The 10,315-nt window shown below is 44.8% G+C and overlaps 1 non-coding gene across 1 annotated transcript; it reads left to right on the top strand.

The window, feature by feature from the left end:
- The first annotated feature begins 9,135 nt into the window (after positions 1-9,135).
- LOC120701704 lies at positions 9,136-9,244 on the top strand. Its single transcript, XR_005686260.1, has one exon. It is a non-coding gene; the product is annotated as a small nucleolar RNA R71 (small nucleolar RNA).
- The last annotated feature ends 1,071 nt before the right edge of the window (positions 9,245-10,315 follow it).

The following is a 10,315-nucleotide window of genomic DNA, read 5'->3' as shown; positions in this document are numbered from 1 at the left end:
CCTTCGCTAGGTACCGTAAGCAAAGCAAAATCCATAGACCTTTTTGGGGAAGACTTCACTGTAGATGAGGTTAAATGCATCCTCAAGCAGCCTCCAAGCAACGATCACTACAGGTTCGATGTAATGCATTACATGCACTACTACACCGGTGATTATAGAGGTGCCAATCTGGTTTGTATGAAATGGTTTTCTTGACACTCAAAATTGGCATGATTTGAGGCAGGCAAGATAAAGGCCAAAATAGCCAATTCAATATTAACTCTTGTTATATTGCAAATTTGGCATGTATGACCATTGTGCACGATATGGAGATCATTTTGGGATATTCTAGATATGATTTCATCAATGAGACAAAGAATGATTAAAAACAGCATTAAGATGAGGTCAAAGTATGAATTTTAATGCACCAAGATGAAGCCCTCGCCGAGACAATCGAAATAGATATATGGATTACCTAATTTGGAGTCCGGATGTGGGAGATATGGCGACTGGAAGTTTCCCTGTCTGGATAAATCCGGTCTGACCGAATTTTAGAACCGGTCTGACCCGTTTTGGCTGCTATGCGACATAGTGAATCTGGTTTGACCGGATTTGGTGACCGGACTGACTGGTTTTTAGCAGATTAGTCTGAATTAGAGTTGTCATTTGATTCTAGGTCGGTTTTTAACATATTTTCGACCTCCCACGAGTACAAACCTTTCCACCCTATAAATATAAAGGGCTATGGCCGATTGAGACACACCCATTCGAATCTATCAACTTTGCAACTACTTTTTACCTCTCCAAACCCTAATTCTCTTTCAACCTCAACATGTTGTTCGTCTACTGATCTCCACGACCAAAGGTGGCATCCGAAGGCTTGCTGGTCAACCTAGGGCACGCCCGGCGACGTTCACGCCCTGACGGGGTCCCTCCCGGGCGAGATCTTCGACGGCCTTTGCTAGTTTGCTCATAAACTAGTCGTTCTTCGTCACGTAAGCGCATTGATTATCCTTTGCTAGTTTGCTTGTAAACCTCGCCGTCTTTCACTACGTAAGTGTGATAGTTATCCCTCGAGACGACCGATTCCAGTGAAACTCTAGAAACCGGTCTGACCGGTCTGTTATAGCGGTTTGACCGGTCTGCGCAGCCTCGCTGCCATTCGGTTCTTTGCGACCCGTGCATTCTATCACTCTCGTGTGTTGGCCGAAATCTGCGTCAACACACTTTTTGGCGACTCTGCTGGGGACGATAATTCTGGTTATTAAAGCAACCGAATTTTTCTACCCTAGCCCTGTGTTAATTGATCTATTATTTTGGTTCGCCATTGTTATTGCATCTGGTCTCTTTAGACCAATTGCAAATATACTTGTGGTATTTGCATCAGGTTGCTCAAGCCGATTGCACTCTACTTTGCTTGCTGGTGCATATCAAAGATTAAAAGGAAAGGCAAAGTGTTGGTTATTGATTGCTTGGATTATCAAATATATCTAGATTTATTGATGACAAGACCAGAAGCATCAAGACCTACTAAGAAGTATACATGGTGGGTTATTCATATGCACCACAACAATATTACTACACCACGCCTGAGGTACAACATACAAATACATCATATGTTTATCATTATTATTGTGCTAGTACCATAAATTCTCATGTTGATGTTGCTAGATATAATGATAGTGTGCATATTACATCGGCTAGCAATTATTCAGATGGTTTTAATTATGAAAATTACATGCAACAGCCCATGTCAAATAATGTGCATACTTTGAATTTTGATGCTACTAGCAACATACAATATACATCTTTTCATACATCTGAAGCGGAACAAGTTCATTTGCCGATGAACAATTGTCAAGGCCAAACTAACATGGTGAGTTCGGCCAATCTTTATGGGACACCATGTGTTAATAATTTTAGTAATATTGAGCAAGGTGTTTCACATGTTTATTCATCGGCAACAAATTCACAATATTTGACCCCATCTCATAACATGCCGACGAATGAGAAAATTGGCAATGCTGATTTTAGCTATCCGGTCAATTATTCTCAACCGTTATATGACGCACAACATATTTCAAGAGTGGAGGCTGTATCTACAAATTCAGCACCATATGCAAATGCTAATACTCATATTCAGGCTCCAAATGTTTCCAATACTTACAGCCGAATCAATGAGAATTCCGCAAGCATACATACACCTCCACGTGTTAATTCTTCATGTGTTTCATCTTATGCATTGTTGACATTTCTTAGCGCATTCACACTCCAAGAGGAAGGAATAAAGGAGAGAAACTATAAAACAAAGAACTACTCTATCCTACGTCAAGCCAGTCGGAGCTTAGGCTAGGTTAAGTGTCCTAGTGCTTCTATCCAAAGCTGGGGTCATGCTAGATCATGATTAGAACTGCAGGTGCCAGGAAAATGGGATAGCGGGGAGAAGGTCCCGCACCGGAGTACATCTAGTCCCATTACCTCTTTGCATGAACTCCTACACTGAACCCGAATGTCGGGGAGTACGCTAAACGCAACACCACTGTTACGCCGGATGGACAGGGTTGTCACCACCTACCGTCTACCCCAGTCACACCATGGAGCACGGTCATATCCGAAGGATCCCACATACCCGAGCACCACGCTCGTGTATGAAGTCACTAATCTAGTGCCCCTAGGTCTCCCACCCTTCGGATGGACGAGTAAAACACTAGAGCAACCCGAAAGCACAACGAACCTCTATCCGTACCCGGATCATCTGGCCTAACCAAGACCATAGCATAACTTATGAATGAACTAAGCATGGATTGATAAACTATCAAGATAGTAAAGCAACCATGGCAAAACTCTATATTATGAATAGAAGTCTGACAAGTCGGATACAAAGCCATACCAGGAGCCGAGGATTGCTCAACGACCCCGAGGATGACTTGCTCGCTAAAGAGAACTAGCCTAGCTCCACTACCTAGCTAAGAGAGCAAGAGAGAGGAGAGCCTTTTTGGAGAGAATGGAATGAAGTGTGTGTGTGTGTGTGTGTGTGTGTGTGTGTGTGTGTGTGTGTGTGTGTGTGTGTGTGTGTGTGTGTGTGTGTGTGTGTGTGTGTGTGTGTGTGTTGAGGGGGGTGGAGGAGAGGCCTATTTATAGCTCTAGAGATCGGTTTCCCGCCAACGCACATATGGAAGGTGATCATGTGCCTTGGCAGCCACTCCTCCTCGAAGTGCACCTGGACGGGAACCAGGCCAGGTTGGGCCGACCCCACCTGGCAGCCTCTCAGCCTGATCTTCTGCTGGATGGTATATCCTTTGATCCTTATCCTCTGGTGCATCTTGCATGGAGGCCCCGTTTCCTCTGACATGTGGACCCTGACCCTCTTTGTAAGGGTGTGATGCCGGATACGATATTCTGCGTAGTTGTATGGCGTCTGCTGCGTGTTTTTATCTTATTCTGCTCCTGCTCATCTGAAATGTACAAAACTCAAAAACAAATGTGGAGCGAGGTTAGTGATACAAAGATGTGAGTAAGGCATGTAGTTTTCCTTTATTATTGAGTATAGTTGACGGGTGAAAATGGCACTTAAGCACCATCAACAACTCCCCCAAGCTAGCCCTTTGCTCGTCCCGAGCAAAATTTTAGGCTTAGGTTGTTGATCAGGAGTTGCTACAATGTCGCATTCCTGACTTATGCCCAAGGCACAATCTAGTGTTCTTACCTTTATTTTGAATAAGTTGGTCTTGTTCGCACCTTTTTACCTTACTCCTGTGGGGCTTATAGCATCATCCTCATCTTTAGCAGTTGAGGGTCAGAACGGCTTGTAGAGTACCACTTACCACTCCTTTGTTCAACCGTCAATCCGGAGGTTTTATAAAGTTTTTGAAAAGAAATATTGTAGTTCCTCGGGTGATCTCTCGGATCGCTCAATGTGTTTCATTCCTCACCAAGGCCTTTTTATGCGCCTTTCTTTTTCCATCCTACTTCTAATGGCTTCTTTTTGGTGGATCTGTAGGTATGGAGGATATAATGGCAAACTTGCTTCTCATATTTTGCTAAGTCAAAGACCGGATCCACAAGAGAAATAAGTCATAAGCCTTGATCAAGATGTGCAAGTGTGTGGATATTTTTGATGGATGGTGGATGAAACTCCTTCATATGAATTCTTTCCCTTATAATTTTTTTTGGTATGGGCTATATTTTCTCTTTCTTTTTTTCTTTTTCTTTTCTTTTTTTTTGACACGCATTGTGGGCATGTGGCATACCTTCTTTGGGTATGCATCTTTTCTCTCTCTCTCTCTCTCTCTCTCTCTCTCTCTCTCTCTCCCTTTTTGACATTCCTTGTGGGCATGTGGCATACCTTCTTTGGGTATGCATCTTTTATTTCTTTTTGTATAGCCCATACATCATGATGATAACTTTGGAGAGAGATAAACATGGTACAACATGGAGTTTTATTTGTGGACGGATGGATGTACTTGCTATCTTCCAGGTGTTAGAAGTATAGCATATGAGGGGTCGTGTACGTGATCTTGATCATGGGCGTATGATGTGATTCTCATAAAGGGTCACAACAATTTGACAAAGCTCAATGAGAAGACAAGTTGCATATGTGGAAAGGTTGTTCAAACTTGTAACTCATATGGCTCTGGATGGGAATTGCATATCACCAAGGAACTTTTATTTTTATTTTTATTTTTTAAAAGAAATACACCGGATATCAAGCATCACGTAGGAGAAGATCATAGCAACTCTTTTCAGCCATATCATAACCCACAACAACCTAGATTCAAATTCTACTTTTTCGCTACCCACAAGTTTCAAGCTTAAGGTTTGAACATCTAGCCACCAAACTCAGAACTTAGGGAGAGCACAAGGTTGTAACTAGGCATATGAAAGGAACTAACAGAGCAACTATTCATCATCTCAACAAGAAAAAACTACACATGCTTACAACACATATTGGAAAGCAAGTAAATATTTTTGGGTTTTTAAAGGTTTTGCCAATTTTTATTTGATTTTAGTTATGCGAATTTTTATGGATTTTCAGAATTTTGCAAATTTTTGTTTGGTTTCATGCAAGGTTTTGAAAGCAGTAAAGATAGAGTTTGATACAAGGTACCTCTCATGGGGGTCCTCCCCCAAGCGCTTCAGGTTCACTACTGCTGGTTAGGATTAAACGCAGCCCAATGGTAGTAGGCCCTCCACACCTCCTGGGATTGCTGCTGTTGCTGCTCCAGGTTGCGGATCCTCTCGCCTGTGTATCGCTGCCAGTTTTGAGTTGACTCGATGTGCTGGCCCAATGACTCGTCGATGTTGGTGGTGCGCACGTTCAGCTCGCCCATCTGTCGAGTCAGAGTGGCGAAACCTCTGGATGAAGCTGTACGTCGCGGGGGACCACTAGAGCTGGAACTGGTGGACCGGTGCCCTGAGGCCTGCCGTGCCCACTCGGTGGAGCTGGCACTCTGCCATGACGAACCTCCAGCCTCATATTGTTGTGGTTGAGGTTGAGGCTGAGGTTGCTGCTGCATGAACTCCTCCCTTCTGGCCCTGCTTCTTGTAACCCTGCCAGGAAGACCAGAAACACTATGCCTATGGCTCTCCTCTTGTGGAACAAGAGGGATGGTTAGCGAACGGCAGTTATACAGATGATACCCGGTGTTTGGCAACGGGATTTCATTTGCATAACCAAGCAAAAAGAAAATCAAGGAGTCATCTGGGCCTTTCTTGAGTGTGTGGCCTTGAACCAAGTACGCCTCATCGATCATAACACAGGGCTCCTCAATGAAGGGAATCGGGTTCCCATCTAAGATTCCCATGTTTGATGCGATGCAGGTGATCAAAGAAGTGCACTCAATAGGAACCGTCAACCAAAATTTGTGAGCCATTGCTTAACCATTGCTTGTGCGGGGGAGATTCAGATTTTGTTGACCATGGCGTATAATATCATCAACTCATCATTCCTCACTGGTGGTGGATCATCTCTTGAAAAGAGAGTGATAGCCACCCACTTGTGCATCAAACAAAGAGTCGGATTTTGAATGTCATTGCACCGAGGTGCAAACTTGCCATGAACAACTTGACCCGAAATCAAACCCCAAAACTCATGTCAATCAAAACCGCAGCAAGCTTTTGCAAGAGAAACTGGCAAGCGCGTGCTAAAACCAAGGAGGTGACTGAAATTTCTCCAATTAAAATAGCTTTCACCTCCAAAAAGTCGGAAAGAAACACCATCGTCCACCTCCCGAAGAGTGCAAAGAAAGTGAATGGTGAGGAGACGAGAATCATTCTCCTCAACGGGCACAAAACCATCCCATCCAACCGCATGCCAAACATGAGCGAAGTCAACGTCCATACCTATTTTTTTTCGAGAAGGTCCAGATCAAAGGCTCTGGTATGACCAAAGCTTCGATTCTTGATCATGACGTAAGCTTGACGCTCACGGTCATCTTGCAAGTCGAGGTATGGTGCATCATCTTCATCTATCTCCATGTCCTCGGCTTGCGGTTCTGCAGCTTGCTCCTTGAACTGTTCTTCTTGTTCATCTTGCTCATAATCCATTGTAGTAGGTGCTGGTGCAGGTTCGGGGGAATAATGAGAGCTCGACTCGCCCTGCGAACGGGACGAGCCCAACCTTGTCGTCCTCTTGAGAGCTCCGGAAATTTTCCGCCCTGCACCTCTCAAGCTTGCAACAAGAACGAATAAGAATGAACGAGAACAACTCGATTCGGGTTATGCTAGTGAAATGAAAATGAAACTCTTACCCAAAAGTTGTTCCTCCAAATATGTGATCAATCTTGCAGCAAAGAAATAAGAGAGAGAGTGTTTTTGCAATCAAACTTGAGTCAAAATCCAAAGGAAACCCGAGCAAGAATGTGTGAGAGGGAGTGAGAGTGGAGAGAGTGTGCATGAGAGCTCATCACCCCTCTCTCGGTCTCTATTTAAAGGAATTTGGGCGAGTGCACCCGAGGAAGAGCCAGGCACAACGGTAAAGTAGCCGTTGGAGAAGGTGGGGCCCAGGAGCCATTGGTCCTGGGTCGGCTGACCTGTGGGGTCGGCCGGCCCCAGGGTGGGCCCCCTGGTGCCCCCCTTTGGCCAGAAGCTTCCTCAACGGTTATGAACTTTGGAAATATGGTGCACGACCAAAAGTTTACTCAAGAAGATGTTCAAATTATTTTTCCCAAAGAATTCTAAAACTCAGAAAATATTGTTGGTCTTTCTGTAAAAAGGGAAAGTGCGAGAAAAATTCCAGCATGCAGAAAACAATTTTGAAAATTTCAAACATACAGTGGAGAAAAACAAATAAGGTGCAAAGAAAATGTTGAAAAGCGGATGAAACAAACATGAGATAAATACCAATTTACCTTTGGCAAGGGCGCGTCATTTAAAGTCCGATGTGCATGACTCCTCTTTGATTATGATTGAGCATCCGTCCTAGGAGGAGCAGTGACGGATTGCTGTGCTTTCTCTACCTTTTTCATTCTTGATGAGGATGGTTGACCTTGTAGAGTTATCTGGGCAGGTATTACCACCTCTTCATGATTACCCTCCTTTATGACTTCTTTCACGAGGCCGATCATGTTGTTCTTCTTTCGTGGTGTTACCACGACTTCTTGTATGCCTCGTGGATTTGGCCCAAACTTGATTTTGATCATAGAGCATTGCTCAACCTTGGGCTGAAATGGGAACATTTCTTCCTTGCCATTGATATTGAAGCGGATTTCTCCGGCTCCAACATTGATTTGTGCCCCTGTAGTGCTTAGGAATGGTCTCCCTAGGATAAGTGCTGTATCCGTGGAAATGTCCATGTCCAGTACCACGAAGTCGACAGGGATGAAGTAGTCCCTGACTTTTACCAGTATGTCTTCTGCAATCCCCTCCGGATACCGTACCGAGGAGTCTGCCAGCTGGAGATGCATTAAAGTTGGTGTGAGGTGTGTGAAGTTTAGCTTGTAGTAGACAGCTTTTGGCATCACGCTGACGCTTGCTCCCAAGTCACACAAGGCACGGCTGAAATGTTGTGCCCCGATTGAACACGTGATTGTGGGGCATCCTGGATCTTTCTTCTTTTCCGGGGGTTGGTTGAGTATAGTTGCGCTACACTCTTCTGTAAGCTTGACAACCTCTGTGGTGAGCAGTGGCCGTTTGTTATTAATGATGTCCTTGATATATCAGACGTAGGTCGGCACATGCATAATGTCCAGTAGAGGGACGTTAACATGTATCTTCTGGATCATCTCAACAAAACGGGTGAATTGTTCATCCACAGTTGCCTTCTTGTTACGGGTGGGGAAAGGTAAGAAACTGGTCTCAATGTAATCCTGTGGAGCCGTTCCCTTTTCTGGTTCCCTGGTTTCTTCTTGATCCGTTGGTTGTACTTCTTCCTGGGTTGCCGGTGCTTTTCCTGCATGGTTAGGGTGTGGTGGATCACAAGTGGACTTACCACCCCTCGTGGTCACCGCTTTAACATTCTCAGAGACAGGAACAGAAGCAGCTATTTGAGCAAGAAGAGATTCAACCTTTTTATTAAAACTTGATTGGTTTTTTAGCATAGAAGACAAAGTTTCAAGCTTAACATTTAAACTTTCCAGGGATTTATCATTGGCCAAAAGCTTTTTATTTATATTTTCGTTGATTTTAACTTGGCCAAGAACAAGTTCTCTCAAGGGAGGTTGGTTTGATTTGAAATTCGAATTATAAGAAGGATTGTAGTTATTACCTCCCTGAAAAGGTGGACGTGGCTAGTTCCACCCCTGGCCTCCTTGTTGTGGACGGTACCCGTTGTTGTTGTTGTTGAGGTAGGAGTCTTCACGGGTTTCAGGGCAGTCGTTCCCCGAATGTCCATCGTTACCGCAAACTTCGCACGTGAAGTGCGAACCCATGGCGTAAACGGGAGCATGGATCGGTTGTTTGCTCCTTTCCTCCATCTTCTTGATTAGGAGGTCCAGCTTCGCGGCAATCATATCCGTTTCTTTGACGATATGCATGCCTTTTGTATGGGGCTGGAGTCGTTCATCGCTCCACCCCTGATTGGAGACCATCTTCTCGACCAATTCTTTTGCTTTGGCGATAGTCAGGTCGAGGAAGGCTCCTCTAGCAGCAGCATCAATGTTGGCTCGAGATGTCATTGTGAGCCTGTTGTAGAAGCTTTGCAGGACGAGCCACTCGTCCATGCCATGATGAGGACAAGCCAGGATGTATTCCTGCAGTCTCTCCCAAGCTTCTGGGATGGATTCCATCTCTGTCTGCTGGAAACTTGAAATTCTCCCGCGCAGGGCATTTGTTTTGCCCAGCGGGAAGAATTTTGCGAGGAACGCCTTGGAGCATTTGGCCCAGGTGTCGATGTCCTTTTCTTTATAAAACCACTATTTCGCCTTCCCCATGAGGGAAAAGGAAAACAGACGAAGCTTGACAACGTCGGCGGTGACACCCCGTATGACAACGGTGTCGCAGAGCTCCAGAAAATTCTGCAAATGTGCAGTTGCGTCCTCATTTGGCTTGCCACAGAATGGGCTAGCCTGCACCATGTTGATGAGGCTTGATTTGAGCTCGAAGTTCACGTCCCCAACATTGATGTTGGGGCCAGTGGCCACATTGTCGGTGGAGGGGACGGAGAACTCGCGGAGAGTCTTTTCAGCCATAGCCTCAAGAACGAGTGGTGCTTCCGAAATGGGTTCCTGTGCCGGGAGGATAGCGAGAGGAGGAACGACGTGAGGTCGTGCCCTTCTCATGAGCCTCTCTGGATTATCTGTGTAGTTTTCCGGCAGGGAGAAACCAGTCATACACTACCCCTATCTTCTTTCAAATAAAAAATAAAAAAAGACATAAAGTGACATTAGCTTGAAAGAGTAAAGACTATATCCTGAGTACAAGGTCTAAGATAATATCAGCACAATATCTTTGTTCACATGCCGCCCCGGCAACGGTGTCAGAAATGCTTGTTGACATTTCTTAGCACAATCACTAGGAATGGTTAATCCTTAGCAACAGCACCATAAATGCCTGTTGGCAGTCCTTAGTGCAATCACTAGAAATGAGGGCGCCGAACCCATCCTAGCAACTGCACCCAAGGGGTGCCACTCTCGTGGTATAATCAATGCGATTACAGATGGATCCGCAAGCGCACGGATATACCGTTGTAGCATTTCACCCGGAGAGTAAGGATATCGTTATTTATTTGTGTCCCAAAGGACGGCAGCGGCAAAGGTATTGTACTCAACATTAACCATGACATTGTGCCTCAAGCAATAGGCAATACTCTAACAGGGGTAAGTACAGATAAAGAATAAGCAAGGGTAATGCGACACAGTACACATCCACACTCCAAGAGGAAGGAATAAAGGAGAGAAAC

Source organism: Panicum virgatum, chromosome 3K (assembly GCF_016808335.1).
Source record: "Panicum virgatum strain AP13 chromosome 3K, P.virgatum_v5, whole genome shotgun sequence".
Classification (NCBI taxonomy): domain Eukaryota; kingdom Viridiplantae; phylum Streptophyta; class Magnoliopsida; order Poales; family Poaceae; genus Panicum; species Panicum virgatum.
The sequence above is the reverse complement of the archived record's forward strand: the minus strand, read 5'-3'. Positions and strand labels throughout refer to the sequence as shown.